Genomic DNA, 24546 nt, shown 5'->3' on the forward strand with positions numbered 1-24546 from the left:
AAAGATGAAGTTCAATAACATAGGTACTGAGGAAAAAATAAATAAATACGAAATACACTTTCCCCTCCACTTTATTACATTAGCAAGCTAATTACTCAAGAAAAAGACAGAGTACTTTTAAGAAAGGAGTAATATCAAGTTATGGAACTAGCTAACTAACTAAGCAACCAATGATAACAGCATTAGTGTTATTAGAATCAGGGGAAACCCATGAAATGTGCTGTCTGAAGTGCTGACTCCAGAAGGCAACTGGCCCTGACTAAATACAGCTTGCTATTTATTTGCTCAATTGTGCTGCTATTTGCAGACTGGCAAATACAACAGCCACAAGGCAAGATCCTGGCTGCCAAACAGGTCAATTTGTCAGTAAAGGTGCAAAAGTAGGAAAAAAACATCCCTCCCCCCCCCACAAAAAGACTGAAAGGGGATAAAAATGAGGATAACACTCAATTTTCCAAATGTGCTATTTCTAGACATTTTCTTACTTCGTTATACATTCCCATTTAAATGCTTAAATCATTTGGCCCCTTTTTTGCACTACCCCATTCGGAAGTTCATTCGCAGTTTTCGCTCCCTGTACAGTTAGGAATGCTGTTCTAATTTCAGATCTAAATTTATTCATGGCCAATATAGACTTACGCAAGCTTGTGCAGATATTATCATTGAACTTACATAGCTTTCTCCCTCTGGTATATTTACCTCAAAATGCAGTTATATGGAGTCCATTAAATCCCCTCTTAATTTTACGTTGGTTGAGTTGAACAAGCCAGTTGAGCAAGCTTTGAAAACACAACGCGATGATACATACAGGGATGTTTTGGGAGAGCTCGTTTGCACGATACCATATTAATCCTGCGTGGCAGGGAAGACTGTGTTTTTTCCCCCTAATGCCACGAAAGTGCGACTGGCTCTTGCCAGCTGAGGAGAGAGACATGGACACAGAGTTTGGGACCACGAGGACAATTTCAGTTGTGTGCCCGCGGCGCCCCCGGGACGAGCCCTCCGGGGGGACCCGGTGGCTTCGCTGGTATCCAATCCACGCAGCTCATCTAGTCTTGTGAACTCGTTCGGCCAATCGCGGTTCGACACGCTTCCCGTGGCTGTCCAATCACCGCTGGCGGAGCACGCGGGGCGCTGGGCGGGAACGGGCAGTCAGCACCGCCTCATACCGGTTTTGACTCTTCAGGGGTGTTTGTCACCTACCGGAAAGGCCATGGCGGGGGAGGGGGAGGGGAGCACGGTGTGCCCTTGGATACCTCCGTCACGAGAGTTTGATTTCTGGATAGAAACTGTGGGGAAAAGTTCTCCTCCTCCATAGCATTAGAGATTAGTCAAAACTGTAGAAAGAAGTATGTGTCTTAAGATACTCTCTATCATGTACCTCTCCCCTGATGAACCATAGCCTAGTCCTGACAAAGCGCATAGATTCTCCTAGTTACAATTAATCACGCCTGTGCTCTGCTAGCGCTTCCAGCACTAAGGCAGCGGAAAGTTTTTGAACCTGGAAATGAGTTTGCCTGTATATCAGGTTAGCAGGCTCTATGAATTTGACCTTCTTCCCAGGAGCATCTTGGAGTTTCAGTTAGTTTTGTTCATAAAGCCTCTGCTATTTGACATTTGCAGTGCTCTTGATCCACTCCATTGTACCCGTGGCATTTGGTTTTTTGATACAGATCTAAAGGTTACTCTATGGAATTGTGAAGTGGTCCATCCTGTTTTCCACCTGTGAACGATCATCCGAGATTGGACCTGAAGACCTAGACAGTCCTCTCTATCTCTTGTCCTGTGACTTGACAGGTTCCTTACATGTAAGCACTGAAGTCTCCAGAAAACTTCCTCACTCAAAAAATTTACTTCAAATGAAACTAGTCCAAAAACTTTTCACAACCCAGATTTATTCAGGTGAAAAGTTATTGATCACAATACTATAGAGCCTCATAAAGTCATTTAACAAAGATGTCATACTCTAACTCTCTTCATTTGCCATTTTTGACTTACGTGGAACTGTGAAATACAGAAAGCAAGTGTATTGGAAGCATAGAAATAAACATGAAGCTATATGCTGTTGCTATACCTGAAAGTCTACCTTAGTTTATAAGCCAAACTAATAAGCACTCACAGTAAAAATGTGACTTTCTATATAGGATTTTCTGCATAAGATAATAGCCACTGTCAAACACTGATTGCAAGAAGAGAATGTCTAAGAAACATAGTGCAGATTCTAGTATTGTATAATAGTGTATTTCTGGAGTGGGCAAGCCCAAGAAACAACCAAACTGTTCCAAAAAACTTTCCTTGAACACAGTCAGAACTTGAGTTTAGTATAGCTTTCGTCTACATAGCTATCCAGGTTATATATTAACACTTCCCTCTTCCCCCTCCTGTCCCATCCCACTCCCCCTTCCCCCCACCCCCCCAAAAAAAAGTCTGCTACAGAAAGTCTAGGCAAAACACAATAAAAGCAGAAATAATGCATAACACTGCCTGCTATGCAAAATCATTATCTACAGTTTCTGCTTATTCCTCCTTGGAGTCATTGCCTTGTAAACATTTGCCATCTTAGGCCACTGAAGAAGCAAGGAGAGTTCTATATTACATAGGAATACAAAGAGATCAATAAGCAATTAGCTAAGGTGACTCAGAGTAGTCTAGAGGTTGCTAATGTGAAAGTTGTGAGTTTTTAAGAACTCCATCCATAAAGAACATTTAGTTCATGGTTATATCAAGAAAAGGGCTCTTTTGAGTGGTACATAAATATTTGGTTGATTAAAATACAAAATGGCTGTGAAGGACCTATTCCTCAAAGAGCTAATACATCTTGATTTTATTTAATTTTTACCAGTGAAGACACAGAAATGCTCTTCGCTTGTATGTCTTTCTCTACAGCAGCAATCATGAAGCTAAAGAAATAATTTTAAAACATCCAAGAAAATTCTGAGTGTAATTTGCCCTGCTATTATTAGTAAAGAAAACCTGACACATCTTTAATGTTAGGCCCCTCACCTGATCTTAGATATCTCCATAGTAAATATCTACATCCAAGCTAATCATGTTATGTCCTTTTTATGCACAGTAAAAGACTGAAGTCATGTTAAGTTGCTGCTTATCTGACCTGTTTTAAACATCTACTTTGGGATAAGATGAACTGAGCCAGCAAAAACTCCTTTCACTCTCTTCTGAATATAAAGGGAGCCTAAGATGACTAGACCAGATCTAGACACCTATGCTTCATCAGATACATCCTCCTCATAATATCTGAAAAAGATGCTTGACAAAGAATGAAAACATGCATATAGGCAAACAGGTTGGAGCAGGAAAAGTTCACGTGCCCATCATGTGGCAACACCAGTCTGGCAATGTCAACCACCACACTTGGATATTCACAGTCATAAGGTGAAATAGCAGCAGTGCAATGATGACCAGATATCCTGTAATATGTAGCTGCAACCCTGGGACATCAAACATAGAGGACATTGTGTGGATGTTCTCTCAGGGGATCAAAGAGATGCACAAGATATTCATGAACACATAATCCATAAAAATAAAACAGAGTGAATGATATTGCCTAGGTCCAAAGCCTAATTAATCCATTTTCTTCTTCTATTTTTACAATAAGAAAGGATCTCTGTCTACTGACCATACGATATTTTTCTAAGGTAACCACTTGGTATTAAAAAAAAAAAAAAGATATCCAAGAAAAAGAAGAATCATTGATATATTCTTGGCAAAAGTGAACAGGACAAGACATAAAATTTCCATAGGCCATTAACCAGTTAACAGGTGACATGAAAGCAAGCACTTTGTTATCCTGCTACACAGCATCTCTGAAATAAGCAGAAAAGAAGAATCCCTGTTTTTCAGTTTATTTGTCCACCTCAACCTCACTGCTGTGCCCCAAGATCTTATTTTCCTTGAACATTTGATTCTAACAAAAAGTTAACTAGGTATATTGGTACAGGTTATAAGTTACTAGATGCCATTGTAAGTCACACCAAAGATACACAGCTAATTTCCAGGGTAATACGGAAAATGATTAGAAAATAGTTTTGTGTGTAATCAAGACTCTAGTGCCCGTGAGTGACATAGCAGGTTAACTGTTCACAGCAGACTGTGGACAACATTTTTGAATTGAAAGGCTGATGACGTCCTTCCCTTCCTCCATTGCGCTGTCAGAAACATCGATAAAGACTATGGTAAATATTCAGCTTTTAACGTGCACTTCAGAAATAATGACGGCAGCAAATGTGGTTACAGGACAATGCTGAAGAAGATCAGCTATTTAAAGCATTCCTTTTCCACATACATAGCCACGCTTTCCCCCCCTCCCCCATGCAGTCACACTAGGAAGATTGAAACAGTAAGGGCAAGAGTGTTCTCTTGATATTAAGGCATAAACCGGGCAGAGGGAAGGGTAAGATCATCATTTTTTGTAATAAATTAAAATGGACCCTTTTCCTACCGTTCCAGTCTCCACTTTTTATATGCAAATAAGGCAGAAAAATGGCAATGTTCCAAATGTTCTATTTCCTGTCCTCCTGACCTTGCTAGTGTTTTAATTTGGAAAGGATGACCTGGCTGCTCATTTTCCACAGGTCATTGGAGCCATAAATAATGAGGTCAAGACAAAGGACAATGCACTGAGCTAAAGAATCAGTGCAAGCATCAAAGCAAGACAACACATGGCTGCAATTTATACAATATTTTGAGGCATCATATTCTGAGCATATTAGGAATCTCTATTTGTGATAAAGGCTATACCAAGGAAAAAAGATTACAAAAGGAGAGCTGTGGTTATAACAATGTAGAATGGAAGACGATAGAAGTCTGAATCCTAACATTTTTAAGATTACCATTGCATGGTGCTTCTTTGATGATGTTTCTGAACTTAATGCAATTAATATGTAATTATAGAATACCAACAGGATCAAAAAAATCATTGGCCCATGAAAATACAGGAATTAAAGAAGAAACATAATACTGCCTTTTGATATTCAAAGCTGAATATGTAATGTCATTATGCTAAATAATCCTGCTGAACAGAAGAGGATTTTCGGCTGACAACATCTCTTTGCACGTCTGAATCTTAAAATACAAAACTCTTCCTATTACAATGTATAAAGAAACGTTTCTGTGGTACTGTATTCACGCATGGATTTCTCTGGAATTTCAACACGGATATGGACATATGTAAATCACGTGCACGCACATAAGCAGTGTTAATCGTCTATATTCTCTTCTTGTTTCTTCAAATAGAAAAACTACCAAGTAGAACTCAAAGTGTGGGATTCATCTCAGATAATTCTCACAGAATTACACAATGACTGAGGTTGGAAGGGACCTCAGGAGATCATCTAGTCCAACACCCTTCCCCTCTCCCCCACCCAGCTCAGAGCAAGGTCAACTAGAGCAAGTTGCCCCGGATCATGTCCAGTTGCATTCTGAATGCCTTGAAGGATGGAGACTGCACTGTATTTGTCTTCTGCTGATACAAAGAGTCTTGCTAACAAGGCTTACTTCAGCATTGTACCACAAATATGTACATCACCACACACTTAGGAAGTCAGTGGTAGGTCACTCTGGGCTCTCTCAGAAAGAACAACACTTGTTTAAAGAGCCCGTCCTGGAGACCAGGGGGCAAAAGTTGCTTATAGCTGCCATCGTTTAAGGACACTGCAACTAGACAGGCAGACAAAGTGGTGCTGGTAAGAGAGTGTAGATACAAGATATGTTCTGAGTCTTTCCGCTTGATGACATTCTCTAAAAAATCTTCTGCACATGCTGTAATCTAACACCCGCCCATCAGCTATTTGTAGCCATAAAGGAACGGAATCTCCAGAGGGTCAAACCTCCCCTAGCGCTGCGGGTGGGGGGCGGGATTGGCGGCCTGGCATGTGGGGAGCCGTAGTTTTCGCCGCGGCATGCCGGGAGCAGTCGTCTGCCGGCACTGGGCTTCCGGGCCGCCATTTTCACGTGCACGGTATGCTGGGAGGTGTAGTCTTCTCAGACGGGGCTACTGGGTGACCATGCTGCGCCTCTCGAGGGGGCGGGGGCGGGCAGGTCCCTGCCAGCGGGGCTCCCACCAGCCAGCCGCGTCGTGCTCTGTGGCAGGCCGGGAGCTGTAGTTCCAGGGGCCGGTGCCTTCTCAGCCCTGCAGCAGTGGCCCGCTGGGTCTGTTCCTTACTGGACACGTGTCACTCGTGCCTGAGTCCCCACAGGTCACGGGGGACAGTGGAATGTCCCTGGTTTTCCCCGGTACAGGGCAGGAAGCATTTTCCATCTCTGGTGGTGTTGCAAGACAACCTTGGAAGCTCAGAAAGAGTGTTCCTGCTGTTTAAACTAGGCAGATGAGCAGAACCTCTCTCTCTCTCTCTGTTTCCTGGGAGGAAATAATTCTTTAATCAAGGCCATCCTAGAACTGCTAAAGCCTTAAAGAAACTCTAAATCAAAATGTTTTGTTTTCTATGCATACATTGCCAATTTAGCAAAAGAATTCGAGGTATCCCCTAACTGAACTGTCCTCGCCGTAATACAAAAAGATCACGCCCATAGGTCAGAAAGAGCCGTGCCCGGGTGAAGACCCCTCCCCTGAGCATGCGTAGTAGTAAAATGGTGTGTAAGCTGCGGGGGGCAGCGCATGCGCGGCGGTGGGGAGCAAGATGGCGGCGAGCAGGGCGGGTGTTTTCACTGGAGGGCGGCGGGCGAGGGCCGAGGCCGCCTGGAGTTGAGCATGTGGGGGCCCCGGTGAGGCGAGCGTGTGCTTTTGGGTGGCCGCGGGCGTCGGGCTGTGTCCTGGCTGGTGGGGTCGTTGCTGCGTGGAGGCGATGGGGCGGGGGTGGGTCGGGCCTGGCTGCGCGCCGTGCCGGGTCTGCCGGAGCGCGGCTCTGACTCTCCCTTTTGCGTGTGTCGCCTGTAGGGCCCCGGTTCCTCCCCAGCGCGGGCCAGGGCGTGCGCTCGCCCCTGCAGATGCAGCCTGGAGGAGCGGGGGGAGGGTGTCTGCGCGGGAGTCTGGATGTCTCCAGCAGTGCCACGGCAGCCTGATGCCTCCTCTCATCTGGGATGCGGGTTCCTTCGCAGCTCTTCTGGGATGCGGGGCCCTTGGTGAGTTCCCTGCTGCCTCCTCTGGCGTTCTCTGCGAGCTCATAGATCCCTCCTCCTCCTCCCCCCGCCCCCCTGTCTGGTGGGGTGGGAGACCGGTGGCTCCTCCTGCCAAGCTGGCAGCCACGTGGGGCACCCCTATGCGCTCCCTACGCATCTGGGATGGCCCCCCCACCCCGAGGGCCCCGCAGAGTCCCACCCTTCCTGCAACCAGCCCCGCCCCGAAGCCATTAAACCACCCACAAATCCTGCCCCAACGCCCAGGAGCTGTCTCGAAAAGGTAATAGGTTTGAAACGGAGACAGGCAAATCAAGGGCTATCGTTCTTCCATGTAGTTAAAGACCAAGAGAATTGTCAGTTCAGCGCATGTATACAAGGGTTTGAGAACAGTAACAATAACACTGAAGCAGAATCAAAATAAGGTTTTGTGGAAGATGGCGCAGGTAAGTATTAGGTGATGTGCCCGCCTGCCTAATAAGCTAGCCCTAATTGCTGTGTGTAATGTTTCTAAACTGTTTACCCTGTAACGTATGATGCAAAGTGCTGTATTAAGACCTTTCCCTTAAAGAAAAGAAGAAAAAAAAAAAAGAGGGGAAAAAAGAAAAGGAGCATTAAAGAGAAAAAAAATGTGCATAATTTTAAGCATTTCATTGAAAGTAAACTGGGAGTTTCTGTCTTTGTTACAGAGATGGGACCAACGATAGGAAATGCTGACCAAGAGAAAAGCTGGACAAGCAGTTTTTTGAGATTAATCCCTAAGGGATGGGATGAAACAAGGAAGCCAAAATGCAGCGGACCCTCGATATCACCAGAAATGGCTACAGCAGGAGGTGTTCTGGCACGGGTAACTAAGGTAGCTATTGATAATGACCGTTAGTTATTTTGGCCTCCCAGAGGCAGCACTGAGGACTGAGTAACCCGTTCCTACCCCGTGGCTATTGTTAACTATATCTGCCCTTAGTTTTGCTTTGGTTGTTTCTATTTCATTTTGTTACCGTACATGCATATATGGAAAGAGAAAGATAGAATGCTTACTTTTTTAGATTAATTGCCGTGGCTGAAGTTGAAGAGACTATATATGAATATAAGCAAGCTGAAGTAATAAAATCAAATGGAGCCAAGTGAAAGCTGTCTCCCTCTGCCAGAAAAAGGGAAAGCCCGTTCCTCCTGGCGAGGAAGGATCGCTGTTAATAGTGATCTGAATAATAGCTCACCAACATATAACGGAAGGTCTGTACGCGTTACGAGACGTGTGCTGCATACATTCATCTCTGCGTGTGACACTACGTGTCTGTGAAGCATCATACTTTTAAGAGCTGCGAGACAGCAAATTATTATCTTAGGGGACTGGTAGTCAAGTGACCAGATTTACCGAAGAGGAAGCAAGAGAGAGAGAAGTGTCTGAAGTGTAAAACTAAGAGATCAATTTCGCCAATTAGATGTCCCAATCCAAAATCCAAGTTTCCCCTAACCTGGTGTGTGTTGGGGCATTCACTAATCGCTCAGCACACCATAAGGTTGTATGACACTCTCATCTCAAGGGATCCTGTCTGTGACGCCAATTAGATGTCCCGATCCAATATCGGGAAGGTTTCGTTACAATCCCAAGGACGAGATTAAGACCCTAAAACCGGTCAAATACCGTACAACCTTTTAACTTTATTTTCAACAGAGTGGGGAGAAAAGGTGGGGAAAGGCGAAGGGGAGAGGGAAAAAGGGTAAGAGGAAAAGACAGAGAAAGTTGGAAAAGGAGAAAAGAAACTGGCTACCGCCACTCCGAGTCCGATGATGTTCCGCCTACTCCGCTCGAGATCTCCAGTCCTGGCAAACAAGCCCCCCCCGTTCTCCCAGTCTGCAGTTTTTATAGGTTCTTGCCCCGCTCTGGGAGGTGCTTCCTCACTTCCCCTGCAGATTAGCTGTCACGCGCAGTCCGCCCTCTCGGGACCTTCCAGAAATGGGCTGGGGGCATCTGGGGGTCTCCTGCTGATGCGCAGATGGCAAATGTGTACGTGTGGTTCGTGCCAGACGTGCTGTTCCCCTAGAAGCCGCCTTCTGCCCTTTTCGTGCCTTTTTCCCCCATGCAGGTGCACGAGGTTGTTTCCCTCGCGGACGGCTCCCGGGGGCGCCAGCGCGGCATTGCCCGACACGCCTCGGCGGCGGCAGCTCTGCAGCAGCGGCAGCAATGTCGAGACAAAACCGCATCTGGTACCGATTCTCTACATTTCTAAATAAAAATGGCTATCTACAGAGGACAGGAAAAAAGGTATGCACATCAGCAAATGGAAATGACTGCAGATTTAGAAGATGATGACCTTGTAAAAAGAGGATGATTAATAAGCGGTGATATTTTGGGGCATTATCACAACCTTGTTCAGAGCTGGAAGCTATATGGCCTTGCTGAAATCCTCCCAGAACTCTAGCGCTTTCCTAAGCAGTATTTTTCTGAAGAACTGGGCGTGTTTATAATTAAGACTCCACTCAAATATCACCTTTGATTACCATTTCTAGTTTAACCAAACAACAACCTTCTCATTTCTGAAGAGCCGTAAACAGGAATTTGTTTACATAACTAGGGGCTCTGTACTAAAAATACATGATTCAGAAGAAAGCAGCCCTGAAGGTATGGTTGAGGTGGTCAAGGTTGATGTGGGCCTTTCCACAATCAAAAGATAGCATTCAGACTGTGTTTGGGGTTTTTTTAGATTTACTGACTACTCTCTCATTTATTTCATTGTTTTCATTTCATCTGGGAATGATCTTGAGCAAAAATTAAAGGGAAATCACCACTTTCTTGTTACATGATTTTCACCTGCGAAATAGCTAGGTGTTGTAGTTCCCCTTGCTCTGTTAATTCCTCATGCTTACCTTCCCTAAGTGGTGAAAGTAGGGGGAATTATTTGCTCATCAGAGACCAACCATTGCAGGAATGCTCACAGAGAGCCACACATCAACCAGTTGTCTGGGATTCATTTGGGTAATGGTTCATCTTACTCCAGAAGAGACACCTATTTTTAGATGAATTACTATATTTTCTTGACCACACCTCTACTGCCTACACCTTGGAACTGGTATTCTAGTCTCTCTTTAGATGCCTGTGAAGTTCAGAGGGATGAATCCTACACCACATGTGTTTCTAACGGGGTCAGTAGTCACTTAAAGTGGAGGTGTATTCAGATGGTTCATTCTCATGATAAAACGTGTGTGAGATAGGTAATACAACTTGTCCTCTGGCGGTGTCTGTTTTTGCTGTTGACTCCAAGAGGACCCCCAACTTTTTTTTTTTTTTTTTTTGTTAATAGTTACCTGCCTTTGCCTGTAGCCTTGCTCTTTGCTGCAAAAGTCAGCAACATCCTTGGGGCAATAACAGCAGAGTAGCTGACATCTAAGATGGGCAGGTTCCTGAGAAGGAAGTACATGGGAGCATGCAGCTGAGACTCGGTCTTGATTAACATCACCATCTCCAAGTTTCCCACCAGAATCAGTAAGTAAATGAAAGAAAAATCCACAATTAGCATAACCAGTGTGTTAAAGGATGTTACAGAGTCACTGTCCTGGCAGGCTGTGGGAACCAGGGATCCCTCCTGCCTGGCCACTGGAGCCCAGCCCAGTGAGGCTGGGGACCTGGAAGGCTTTCTGTCCCAGGCTGATGGACGCAGCTGCTGCTCTGCCATTTGCAGGTTCAGTCAATAGCAAGGCTGAGCCCTCTGTGCCTCTAATATCCCTACCCAGACTCTGGGCCTCTTGCTCAATGGCTAGTCCAGCCTGGAGTTTGCTGGAGAATCACATCCCAACGCACACCAGGTGAGGGGAAAACACAAAAACACTGTGGCCCCCTCAGCAGCTGGCGCCCAAGCACGTGGCTGCTATGAAATGTGGTCCAGCACCAGCCACTAACACTGAGACCCTCACTCTACTCACCCCTCCCCACCCCCAGCTGGCCTGCATGATACATGGGCAATATGAGTGCTGAGCACCTGAGACCCTCTCTCACCTCAGTTACTGGCATCACAGTCATGGGGGCCACTGCTGTCTCAGTTCTGACTCCAGTTGCTGGCCTCCAATTTGCTCATTCAGATCTCTCTGGTTGCTGGCACCTAGACCTTACAGCACTCACACACGGGGGGCGGAGTGAAGTTACATGGAAAGATAGTTGAGAGGATTTAGCAGGAAGATAGGATAGACTGCGGTGATGAGCCGCAGGGCTCTGTCACACAAGCATAATGACTGGCAACTGCTTCCATATGACCAGTCCCTTTTACACACCACTTCCCTATTCCCCTTCTTTGTTCCTCCCTGATCCCCTGCCCCACATATTGCTTAGTCAGTTCCGCATGGTTCCACAACACTCCATGAAGCAGATGCTCTGAAAATTCACAAACCCTTACATTGTCTACTGTGAGCTGCTGCCTATTCCATTGTCTATTAGGCAAGGGCTTTCAAACAGATCAGATTTGGATACAGGCAAAGGAACTCCTTCAGAAACCTTGCAGTGCAGCTCAGAGGGTATTTTATTCTTGGGATCTCCTGGCCTTGCTCGTGTCCCGCTGCACACTCTCTGCCCGGACTCTCCACAGAGGCCGGGGCGGCAATGCAATAGACCATGTGGGCATGTCTGAAAATCACGGGGTGCCTCTGCTTTCACTTCCCACCCCCGGGCTGGAGCCTGCCAGTCGGGGCAGGAGGTCAGAGTTGGGCTCTGTGGGGCACTGGGACAGAGCTGTGGCCTTGGGGCAGTGAGTGGCAGCTGGGTCTGTGGAGCAGGAGGTCCGGGCCGGGGCTGTGGGGCAGGGGGAAAGAGCTGTCTGGGGCCCCATAGAGGGCAGGGGCCGAGTCTGCCCGAGCTGAGCCTCAGGGCCCCACACACTGCCACCAGCCCAGGCCTGGTGTGGCAGTGCCGAGGTGCCGGTGCCTTGAGGGAGCTGCCTTCCTGGGATCTTAAAGCCATGGGCTCAGTGCGCCCTTCGTGTATCTGTCTGCTTTCCCAGGGGGTGCAGTCGTGTGCCTTGCAACCGCCTGGATTGCTCCCTTGGCGTACTCCAGGCTCCTTTGCACAACCTTAGATCCCTTCTCCATGCATGCTCTGGTCCCCTCGTGCATGCTAAAGTCTCCTCCAGTCCTCTCCCTGCATCCCCAAGTTCTTTCCATTTCCCTCCATCAGCACCCTGGTCCCCTGCTTCCCCCTCCCTCAGCACTCTCCTCCCTTCCATCTCCCCTGAGGCATGCTCTGATCCCCACCGTTGCTCACCACGCGCACTCCCAGCCCCTCCGTTCCCTTCCCTCTGTGCTCCCCTTCCCTCCATTCACCTCCCAGCACGCTCGCATCCCCTCCCTTTTCCCCCACTCCCACTCACTTCCCCTCTACAGCTTCTCTCTTCTGCGGTCAGTGAATGAAAATAGGTTTTGGGGCTCCAGTGATAATCCCAGCCTGGCCCCACCCTTCACTTTGTTTTGCCCTGTTAGGATCACATCCTTAAAACCCCCCAAATTAGAACCCACCCCAAGACCAGGATTCCCAGAGGCTGCCTCTAACGCAGAGAAAATTTAGTGCCGAGGGGAAGAAATGACCTTTCCAATAAGCTTTTCTTTTTTTTTTTTTTTTTTTCCCTGATTTTCCCAGGCTCTTACACTGCTGGGAGCCATTCATGGTGGATTTGCCTTAACACAGTTTTCAGGGTGAGATAGCAAACCCCTCTGCTCCTGCACTAGGCCATGGCATCTCCATTCCTGAGGCCTAGTGAAGCAACAGCTGGGACTTGGCCCTTCCTCCCCAGAGGCTGAGTGAGTGCAATCACAGTCTTCCTCTTTATTCATTCGGGTGCTTATTTAGGCCTTCCTTCCTCAGCAGAGCCTCTCCTTGCCAGCAGTTATAGCCCCGCCACCCTGATTTGGGGACATCTCAGGAGCGGCATGCCTGAGGTGAGCCGCAGCCTGGGCAACCCCTCCTGTTGCTGCCTGTGCCCCCTGGCATCCTTGGGGAGTGGGCAGTGAGGTGGGGGCAGCTCCCTAAAGTGCCCCAGGCAGCTCCCCTTGCCCTTGCAGGGCCATCTTGGCAGCGCCTTGGGGGGTAAAGGGGTCCCTGCAGCCCCTCTGTGACACAGGCTGGGCCATCACACAGTGCATCACAGCAACAGCTGCCCCCTCCGCATATGGCCCCGGGAGCCTGAGCTGAGCCCAGGCGCTTGGGGCTGCTCTCGCCACGGCTCTGCCCTGCCCTGCCCTGCTCTGCTCTGGAGGAGCTGCTGTGCTGTGAGCAGGGGAAGGCGAGAGGAGGTGGTGGGACAGCGCAAGACGCTGTTTGGTGACCTTCCCAGGAGGACGTTGGAGAGGAGCGGTTTGTCCTGGCTGCAAGAGCTATTTGGACTAAGTCGGTAGGCTGGGTATTCCCTCTGTACCCCTAGGGAAGTCCGCAGTGCTGCTGGCAATTGCTGCCTGGGGGAGCCCTCCATAATATGGCGCTGTCTGGGCTGCAGAACTTGTGCATTTAGAATCTTTGTTCCCCAGCAGCGTGTCCAGCCCCGTGTCACTATTCCCTTGTCGGCTGCGGCCACAGGACCTTTGGTCCTTGCTCCACTAACTGTCCCCTCCTTTGCTGCTGTCACACTTGTGGTCCTTGGTATTGTGGAACCAACCTGGTTTGCCAGGAGTGTTTTGGAGGTAGATGGTCATGGCTACTGAAGTCTCTGAGGACTGAGAAGGTGCGTGAGAGGAGGAATTGTAAAGGTGCTTCCTGTCTCAAGAATTTGCAGACAGCTCCTGTGTAATTCCCTGTTGCTGCTGTCTTTGGTTTTGGATTATCATTCCACCCAGACCTTGGGACTACTGGCACTCGTGTCTATGGGCTCAGTAATTTCCGTATTGTCTTGTGAACCAAACGCTTGCTTCACTCTCAGGAGGTTTGCCTTGTCCTCTTCAGCAATTTCCTTTGCCTGAGAAACTTCTTCAAAAGTAAAGAGCTTTTCTTCCATGCTCACAAAAGTTGATATGGGCTTCATACTGCTGTTTGAGTTCAGGTTCTGAGGAAGAATGGACCTCAGGCAGACTGAGGGAGTCCTTGCAGAAGGCAGAACGTCTTTACCTTGCTCCTTTTCGGTAAGTAATGTATTTCACACAGCACAATGATGCCGCTGCTGAAAGAACTGCCTCCAAAGTGTACCCCAGTCTAAAAGAGCCTGTACCTTTGCTCCCTGTAGGCACGCTATAGTGTGAGAGAAAGGAAACTTGTGGAATGCTATCAAGCTCCACTGGCAAGTAGGTTATAGGCACAGTTTCTCGGAAGGGCTAATTTCTCATGTAGAAGGGGGATAGAAGACGTTAAATGAAAACATAGGTATGCACAGCGCAATCAGAAATTATAGCTAGGCTCTGTAATTGTAGGGCCATCAAAGGCTGGTGGACACCGAGAAGGGGAAGATGGCCAAGATGCTCCCAAGGAGTATAACCTTCGGCCCAGGAAGACTGTTGTCCAGTATCAAGAGCCTTTGGAAGGTGGGTTATGCGCCCAGTTTGTCAGAAGGGCTGATTCCTTGTGCTTAAGGGTGGGAGGAATAAGTCCTTGCATGACAATGTGCATATGCAGACACAAACAAGAAATGATGTCTTGGTACTATGGTTACAGGGTCCTCAGAAGACGCTGAAGAGCAGGAAGAGGCTGATGGCGAAGATACTCCAAAGCCATGTAACCTTAGGCAAACTGCTGAAGATGCTCAAGCCCCGCTGAAAGGTAGGCTATATGCAGAGCCTCTCTGAAGGGCTAATTTCTTGTGTATAACTGGGATACAGGTTGTTGAATGAAACTCTATACGTGTACAGACAAATAAGAAGTTCTCTCTAGGTTCTACAAGCACAGGGGCAACACAAGAAGGTGAAGGCCGAGAAGGGGAAGATGGCAAAGATCCCTGCAAGGAGTATAACCTTCGACCCAGGAAGACTGTCCTGTACTTCCAGGATCCATTGGAAAGTAGGTTACGTGCACACTTTCTCAGAAGAGCTGATTTCTTGTGTACAGTGGGCTACAAGTTGCTAGATGAAAAGACATATACCTCCCCCCCCCCAACTTTCATTTCAATTCCTTGCCTTCATTCTGCAGGTAAAACTCTCTCTTTGTGATTGAGAGGTGTGTATCCTGTGCACACTGCAGTTCTTGGACAGTGTGCATGCTCACTGCTGCTTTCCATTTCTTCAGGCCCATCTTCTCCTGTCAGGCAAAGGGCTGCATCTACCCGTGCTCGGTCGCGAAGCCCGTGCTGCAAAAGAACAAACAGGTTGGCGTATGGATAGTGATAGTTCTCAGGGATCCATAGTGGTGCCACTCCCATCACTGAGTAATGCTTGAGAAGATTTTCCGATTGATGGTCATGATGGGAAAAGCACAGCACTGTAGCTGTGGCAGCTGGAGGGTCTAGAGGAAGCAAGGCTTTTTCTTTGGGAAAGAAGAGAACTTTCATTAGCCAACAGCTTTTAAAAAGGCGGGATTTGGGGGTCAGCGATGATTGCGGATGTCCTGGCTGAGACTGGGTATCTGCAATTCTTCTCTTCTACACTTGAAGCTGGAATCCCCTTCCACACGTTGTCATTCAACGATTTCATCATGATGTATAAAAATGCCCACCTGCTTTTCTTCATGCTTGGATAGTGAATGCCAATCAATTCTAGGGCATTTTTAACAGTTTGGGAAGTTTATGCCAGTGTAGAAGTGCTTCTACACTCACTTTCGATGATGAAAACCACAGCAATCTCACTGACTGCATGGTCAGTTAGAGAGCCCCTTTCCCTTTCTCTTTCATTCACATCAGGTGCCTACCCCTAAACTCTGGGAAAGACAAATTCAAGGGAAAGCACGTGGATGGAAGGAAAACCGGAACCACCTTGCCGGAAGGTGATCCAGTGCGAATTGAGAGTTCGGTAAGGAGCGGTGACTCATTGTGTTGGTGGGGCCTTTTCCAGGGGTCATGAAAAACCTTCCCTACTGTGCTGTTGACAGCTCCCAGGCTTTACAGTTTTCTCTCAGGGAACTTCAAGATCGTCCTGAACCTTGCCTTTGTGCTGGCATAGGAAGCACTAAGGAAGTTTGGAGGAAGCCTTTTTTTCGAGGATGCAGCTTTCTCTGACCTCTGACATGTCTTCTGTTGCATGTCTCTTTAGGTATGCTTCGATGGTGTGGGCGGTCTCTCTCACCACATTTCAGCCTTAAAGGAGACGGTCCTGTTCCCACTGCTTTACCCAGAAATCTTTGAGAGATTCCAAATCCGACCCCCCAGGTAACAGGCGGTGCATTAGAACTACAGAGCTAACTGTTGTGATATGCTTTTTAACAGGAAAAGTATTCTGCTTCTTCTTCTTTTTTTTTTTTTATTTTTTTTTGGAGGGGCAATATCTCAAGACTTAAAGGCTAGCTTTATATATCCTTGGCCAACAAAGCTTAACTCACTGGATGTTGAGACATGACTTTAAATCCTCCCCTTTCTATGCCTTTAAAAGTATTGCAGATCTTCAGATGTTTTGCTGCTTTGTTCATAGGAATTCTTTTTTCCAGCTGATGTTTTAAGTAGGGTGTGGAAACAGGGAAGACCTTTTTCGGTCTCCCAGCTTAAGGCTTCCTCCCCAGCAGTTGCCAACAACTTCTGGAAGGCACAGTCCAAGAGCCTTGAACTTTTGCAGGGAGAAAGACAGTCTTTGCTCTCAAATCTCGCCTCTTAGCAACACTTGCACCTCTTTGGACTTTCCTCACACTGCAGCTCTGCCTGCTTTCTAATATTGGAAATGTTTTGATGAGGAGGGAAGGCTGCTTTGCTTTCACAATGGGGGTTGTCGTAGGCACTTTTCCATGTTTTTGCTGAAGCTACATAAATCTCTCTTTTTCATGTTGCAGAGGCTGTCTGTTTTATGGCCCACCAGGCACTGGAAAGACACTGGTGGCTCGAGCGCTCGCAAACGAGTGTGGGCAGGGAGACAGGAGAATAGCGTTCTTCATGAGAAAAGGTGCCGACTGCCTCAGCCAGTGGGTGGGAGAATCCGAGCGACAGCTGCGCTCATTATTTCAGCAGGTAAGGAGGGAATGAGCTACAGGTTGGGTCAGAGTTGGACCTCTACTTTTCCATGGTGGATGTCTTGCAGGAGAACTTGGCCTCGTGGGCAGCTGGGCAGTGTCTCCTGTTGAAAAGGGAACATCAGTGTTTCCTTTTTCCCTGCCGTCCTGCTTTGCCTGAGGGGCTGGAAATCTTGCAGATGTTGGCTCCAGCACAGTGCCAGTGCCTTGGCAGCCAGAATGTTTCTCCTGCATGGTCTTGCTGAGTAGTGCTGTGTCCTACATACATCAGTATGACTGTCTCTGTACTTCCTTTCCAGGCCTATGAGATGCAGCCTTCGATTATTTTCTTTGATGAGATCGATGGTCTTGCTCCTGTGCGCTCCAGTCGCCAAGACCAGATTCATAGGTACTTCCTTTTTCTTCCATTTCCATATAATCTGCTTCACCTCTAGGAAAAGAAGACCCACCTGCTTCCCTTTATACAACACATGCTTATTCTGAACTCCTCGAGTACAATGACACAGCGCTTCATAGGATTTTAAAGACAAGAGTTGAAATTAGGTCACTAAGCTTGGTGTCCAGACAAGGTCGCTCTCGAGACCTTGCCTCGACCTTTTTCTGTCTTCCCATGAGTCCTTTTGCTAATCAACAGCTCATCCACAAAAGCTTGTCCTTTTGGAGTGACGTGACTTTGGAGAAAGTCATGCCGGAGGTAACAACAGCTACTAAACCAGGGAATCCAAAGAACTTTTTTTTGTCAGTTCTATTGTCACAACGCTCCTGGCACTTATGGATGGCTTAGACAGCAGAGGAGAGATCGTAGTCATTGGAGCCACCAACAGGCCAGACTCCCTGGATCCTGCTTTACGAAGGCCTGGACGCTTTGACAGGGAGTTCCTTTTCACCTTGCCAAACAAGGAGGTAAGGCTGTTCAGTCAACCTTCCTGCTACTGGGGCAAAGCCTTGCTTGACAAGAAAACCAGGCTGCCGCACAGCATCTGCGAGAGTGAGGAAGGAAAGAAGTGGTGTATGTGCTGCACACCTCCCTGTTCCCCAAACAGAACCGGCAGGAAGGCTGCAAGCAGGAGTTTCACTCCGGCTGGAGCACATGGACAATCTTCCTTGCCCAAGTGCTTTCTCTTTGCTTAGTTAGTGAGTCCACCTAGGCACTTGCCTTCTGAAGTTGCCGCCTTGCTCTCAGTTTGCCATTTGGGAAAGCCTCGGAGGAAAAGTTGGGCTGGAGTGTGGCCGGGGGGCAGGGGTTGTGCACTGTTTAGTTTGTTTTGAGAAAAAGGTTTAAGACAAACCGAAATGTAACCATCTGGTTTGTAGGCGCGAAAAGAGATTTTCAAGATCCACACGAGAGCCTGGAGCCCCAAGCCACTGGACACATTGCTTGACGAGCTTGCTGAAAAATGCGTCGGTAAGATGAAAAAGCACCCCCAGTTCCTGCCTGTGCCTGGGGCGTGACAGCGTCTGAGCTTGTGCCAGGCAGTCCCCAGGCTCCCATGCCTTCCCTCAGAATTCCACGCCCACGAGCCAGGCAGCATGACTTGGTTGCTGTCAGAGTGGGATGCTTCTGTCTACTTCCCTTCCCTCGCCCCTCAGAACATGGAAGGGTCTGGGGGGCATCTTCCTCAGGAGCTAAGTTTGGCTCAGAGGGCTACTTCCAAAGCACAGGCTATAGGGTGCTGTGCCTCCCGTAATGCAAGTTCCCCATCATGGAACTCCTCTGCAGTGCAGGAACTCTTTTTCCATTGTCCGTGAAACTCTTCTCCCTTTGGGCCACGTGCAAAGACTGAGAATGTCCCTTTGCAAAGCCCATCCTTGACTCCTTTGTGGTGCCTGAGGCTGACATACCTGTTGATTCTGCTCTTGTTGGTTAGGATACTGTGGGGCTGATATCCAAGCCCTCTGCGCTGAAGCTGTCCTCTGTGCTTTGCATCGATGCTGTCCCCAGATCTACACAAGCAGTCAGAAGCTGCAGATCGATGTTGCTGCCATTGAAGTCACAGCAACAGATTTTCTTGTGGCTATGCAGAAGACTGCCCCAGCTTCACAGAGGGCTGTGGCTTCCTCTGGACAACCACTGTCACCAGTTTGCAAGCCACTGCTTCAGAACACGCTAGAGAGACTGCTCAAAGGCGTGCAGAGGGTATTTCCCCACGCAGCACTTGCACTTAAGAAGGACCAACAGCCAGGTAAGGCCATGGCATTCACTGTCATAAAACTCTCCCAAAGCAAAGACTGCTAGTTTGTGCAATGCACAGAAACAAAGCTTTCAGTCAGGAGGAGGTGAAGTTGAATGGTAGAGAGGGAAGAGCTGGGAACTCCTCCCACTTCACAGTAGAGAACAGTAGCGTGTTCTCCACTCAAGCATCCAGTTTCTGAAGGCTGTCAGCATCCTCTTTGCTGTTTCCAAGGAGAAAAGGAGCTTTCGCCGCTAGCAAAACATAGCTCGCACAAATCCAGACACTTGGGAGAGCTTTGTAGAGACTGAGGGCTTTGGAAATGGCATTCAGTGTATGCCCCTCAGGGGAAGAAATGCAAGGCCCTGGGTTTCAGCTCTCAGTTAGAAGCTGTCTTAGTGCAAGAGAAGGTTGCAGACTCTGTGGGAAAGTTAACAAGCCTCTCTTGCCTTCTCATGGTACCACTCCTCTCTTAGAAAACGACTGCGTGCACAGTGATGAGGAGTCACCTTCTGGTCCTGAAGATGAGCCGTTTGATCCCAGGCCTGGCCAGCAAAAGCAAACCTTCCTTAACTGGAACAGGTAACTGTCCGTGTCCTTTGATTGCAATTCTGATTGCTGGGGCTTTCCAAACTGTCTTGGCGGTTGCAAGTGGGAGGGGTGTTAGATGAGGGAGGAAGGAAGAGTTAGTCCAGGGTGTTTGGGCATCAAAAACTGCAAGAAGGAAGCACGGCGATATAAACAGGTGATACAGTTGTAAGAAAGCAAGTAGCTCCAGCCAATCATACTGAAGGAGCCAGCCTCCTTTTCCTCCACCTGAGACACCCACAGACAATCAGGGCACACGGATTTCATGCATGCTATTCTTTAAGGATTCCAGACCAAAGAAATGCATTGTCTCTCCTTTTAGCTAAAAAAAAATGCAATGTGGGTTTGTGGAGCCATCTAGCTTCCCAGATTGGGAAGGCAGTAGTGACTCACATCATAGGAAGAAAACTGAGGAATGGCCTGCTAAAAGAGCTTAATAAAAACCCTGCAAAGAATGTCTTCATTTGCTATCTTTAAGCCACTGTGCTTACATTTGTATTTTGCCATTGCATTGTGAAAGTAATTCAATCCCACAGTGGAGATATTAGCTTATGAGGTCCCAGCTGGGTCAATAATTATTGTCAGTTTCTCTTACTGTGCTGCTCAGGAAAGCTTCTGACCCACAGAACTTGGTTCAGTCTCTAGGCTCCTTGACCTGAGCCAGAAAAGGTCCTGCAGTACTGGGATGGCAAAAAAAAAAAAGGTGCTATTCACAGATGTATTCCATGATAACAGTGAAAAAAAATCACAAGAAAGTTGTATTTGCAATCTAGGAGACAGCACACAAGGAAAGATGAAACCTTTTGAATGAAGGAATCAAATAAATATCCTCCAGTTCCGTGGACTCACAGGAATGTTTTGCACTTCCTTAGATACAGCTAAGGCCTTTCAGAGCCCACAGCATTTGTTTTCTCAGAAGGGTTGTTCTGCTCCTTCCTGACCACCTTCTGCATTTCCAGTTGACCACCTGCACCTAAACCTGACCAATGCAGAGACCTCAAGGCTGCTCAGTCAGGACATGCTGAACATAAGTGCCTCATGTTGGGGGGCGGTGGGGGGGGGAAGAGAGCCTGACTGGTGTGTGCTGGACAAAGAAAGACACCTTTAAGATCTGTGTCCTGATTGTTTTCTTTGTAAACTTCTTGTTTTGCAGTTATGCTCCTAGCAGTGCTTGTTGCCAGCCAACATGTCACAGGCCCAGGTTCTTAATCGCTGGAGAGCCTGGATACGGGCAAAGTTCTCACTTGGCACCTGCGCTAATACACGCGCTGGAGAGGTTTGCAGTTCATGTGCTGGACCTGCCGGTTCTCTTTGCTAGCAGCACCTCACCCGAAGAGAGATGTGCACAGGTACCTCTTCTCTCTGCAATCTCACAGGATGAAGAGACTCAGGGGACGTAGGCAGACTTCACGGGGTTAATGGCCATGGCCTGGCTTTCCTCTGCTTTCTGTGGTGTTTATTTCACACCAAAAGAACACTTTTCTTGTACACTGAACAATGGAGAAGAAGGATGTTGTGCACGAGCATCTTTTCCATTCCAAGTTAAACAGTAAGGATGTTGCTAGCAGCTCAGGGAGCTCCAAGATGCTCTTGATAAACCCCTCTGCATGGCAAGAGCTGCTGCTGCTGACAGTGGGCTCTCCAGAGCTGTTTCCTTTGCCTCTTCAGACTCTGTTGCTCCCAGGAGGCACCTGTGCATCAGCCTGACTGCATGTCATGCCCTTTCTCTAGCCTCCTTCTTTAGAATACTGAAATGCAACCCAGGTTTGGGGGGAAAGAAAAGCCATTCTTTTCTCTCGTCATACCACAGGGAAGAGGCGAGAATACACTTGCTGATAACTATGAGCATTCTTCGTAGCTGGGCAATTACTGACAGTACAGAGCAAGTAATCTGCTCTGAAGGATCCTCTGGAAATGAGATGGTCAGCTGTGAGCGAGAGAGCCTTTCAGACTGGCTGCAGGTTGTTCACCTCTTATGCACTGAACCCTGAAATTTGGAATGATAGGCAGGCTTCTTTCTGGGGCTCTGCTCTCACCCTTTCACCTAGGCCTGTGTTTGTTCAGCCTCTGCTCCACACTCACTTGCATACAAGCCCTCCCTCAGCTGGAAACTGAGTGGTGTAGCAGTGGCCCCAGGCTCATGTGGGACCCTGCTGAAGGGCTGGGCCTGCTTTTCAAGCACACTGCTACTTGCACCCAGGGGCGAAGCTCTGGGGGAGTTAGCTGACATCTAAGCAATTTGGAAATCGGGCAGAGGTTCAGGTCTGCCTCTCGCCGTGTAGCTATGTCCAAGGAGCTGGGTCCAAGCAGAAATGTTACCTTATTCTTGGTGGCTTGTTTGGACACTTGGTCTTTGTGCCATGTGGTTTTGGAGGCAACTTTGATTGATACATTGTTGCTCATGAGCAGCTTCTGCTCCCCGGTTCAAGAGTCTTCTCCGACTTCCTTTTTACCAGTTGATCCGAGAAGCCCAGAGGACAGCACCGAGCATCATTTATATTCCACGTATCCATGTCTGGTGGGAGGCTGCTGGAGTCACCTTGAGAGCTACGCTCACAACATTACTCGAGCGCATTCCAGCATATGCTCCAGTGCTGTTGCTCACTACCTCGGATGTTTGCCATGCAGATCTCCCGCAAGAGGTATTTCTCTCACTGCTTTTCTGGCCTTTTCCAGTCTCCTCTTAATTCATCCCTCCATTCAACACCAGTATCACTAGGGCACCCTGCTGGCATCTCTTCCCTCTGCAGTTGCCACAAGGCTTCAAACTGAAGGGCAGCAAGGCAAGTAAATCCAAAACAGGCAGCCTCGGAGATGGCCAGTGTCCTCCCTGGGAGCACTGGAACCTAGGGTCGCTTCACAGAGCTTTAATCCTAGAGGGGTTCCTTAAAGAAGATGCCCTAGATTGCTGGGCTGACCCACTATAATCTCGCCTTTAAGGCCAGGAAGCAAACTTGTTCTAGTCTCTCCCTTGTTCAAAGCATTCCTCAGCTTCATGGAAAAAGGTATTCATCTTTTTGGAGTAGAAGACAAATTTGGGGGGGGGCGGGCCTTAGGGCTGCACTGTCTTTTCTCCTCCCACCCCAGGTACAAGTGTTGTTTTCTGAGCTTTATGGAGAAGTTTTCAACGTCCAGTCACCTGGCAAGGAGGAAAGGAGAAAGTTTTTTGAGGACTTGCTTGTTCCCCAAGCTGCTAAACCTGCTGCAGCACAAAAAAAAGCAGGTGAGGCTATTCTGCAAACACAGCTTTGCTATCTGTAGCTTAGCAGCCATTTGGCATTTGCTTTGGTAATAGATTTCCTGGCATGAATGTTTACTCTGCTGGTATCTGAGTACCATCACTTGGCTAACCTTTTCTGGTTGACTGAAGCTTGTCAGGCACTGGAAGTGCTGCCTGTGGCATCACCACCCGAGCCTCGACTGCTGACAGAGGAGGAAGAGAGGCAGCTTGAGGAGCAAGGGGATGAGACATGGCCAGCGGTGCCTGGAGCTTCCAGTACACCCCTCTCTAGTGGCAAGTTCCTTTTCTTCTCTTCTCTTCTCTTCTCTTCTCTTCTCTTCTCTTCTCTTCTCTTCTCTTCTCTTTTCTTTTCTTTTCTTTTCTTTTCTTTTCTTTTCTTTTCTTTTCTTTTCTTTTCTTTTCTTTTCTTTTTTTCTTCTTTCTCCTCAGAAACTTGAGGAGGATTCTTTTGTGCTTGATACCACCTAACCAGTTCTTGTGCTTTTCAATTCTAATAACAAATTGACCCCCTTCACTTGCTGCCCTCTCTCCCTCAACACATGTATGTAGTGAGCCAGCACAATGGTACTCCAGTCCCTCTCACAGTGCTAGATTTTGCAGACAGACCTGCTTAGGTAATGCTTTGGCTTGCTTTTTCTCCTGCCTCTGTGCAGCTGTCTGCAGACGAAAGCGAAGGAGGAACACGTCGCCCTCAGAGAGCCTAGCAGAGAAGAGGAGGAAATGTTCACCCCGTGCTGAGAAGGAAGCCAGCATGTGTCTCAGGGTGGGTTGGAGCACTCCTTTTTTATTTGGTGATAGAAGAAAGGAGGATGCGAGTTGTGTTGGACGATTTTCTTTTGTGTCTGAACACATCGAGAGCCTATTCAAAAGATCTCATGCCATTGTAAACTTGTACTGTCTCCCTTTTTTCTTCAGCAACTGCTGAATGTCGTTGGTGAGGCAATGAAGGACTGCAACATCCACCACCTCAAGTGGCTTGCTCACCTGGATGGGCAGCGGTAACGTGCCTTCTTCCCAAATGGAGAGCTGCCGGAGGTTGGTCACAGCCTGCCTTTCTGAGCCCAGATCCAAAAGCTGCCCTGCTAGATGGCCATTGGCAGATGGCGATCGCAGAGCAGACGGCCATGGTATCATCACCTTTCTTTTCCTGGTTCCGCCCACCACAAACAGAAATCAAGCAAAAGTAGGCAAGAAAATCAGGAGGAGGTAGCACTCCTGCCCTTCCCCTTCGTGCAGTGCAGTGGTGTGCGATGCAGCAGGAAGAGCTGAGAGTGAACAGCTGAAGCCGCCACGCAGACTTTACCTCAGACTTTGGAGAAACTCCAAGACAGCTAAGCACTTACAAAGGCAATGGCCACCCGAGCTGTAAAACCGTGAGCATCCCTCAAGGGGCACAACCTTTGCTG

This window comes from Dromaius novaehollandiae, unplaced genomic scaffold (assembly GCF_036370855.1).
Source record: "Dromaius novaehollandiae isolate bDroNov1 unplaced genomic scaffold, bDroNov1.hap1 HAP1_SCAFFOLD_40, whole genome shotgun sequence".
Lineage (NCBI taxonomy): Eukaryota > Metazoa > Chordata > Aves > Casuariiformes > Dromaiidae > Dromaius > Dromaius novaehollandiae.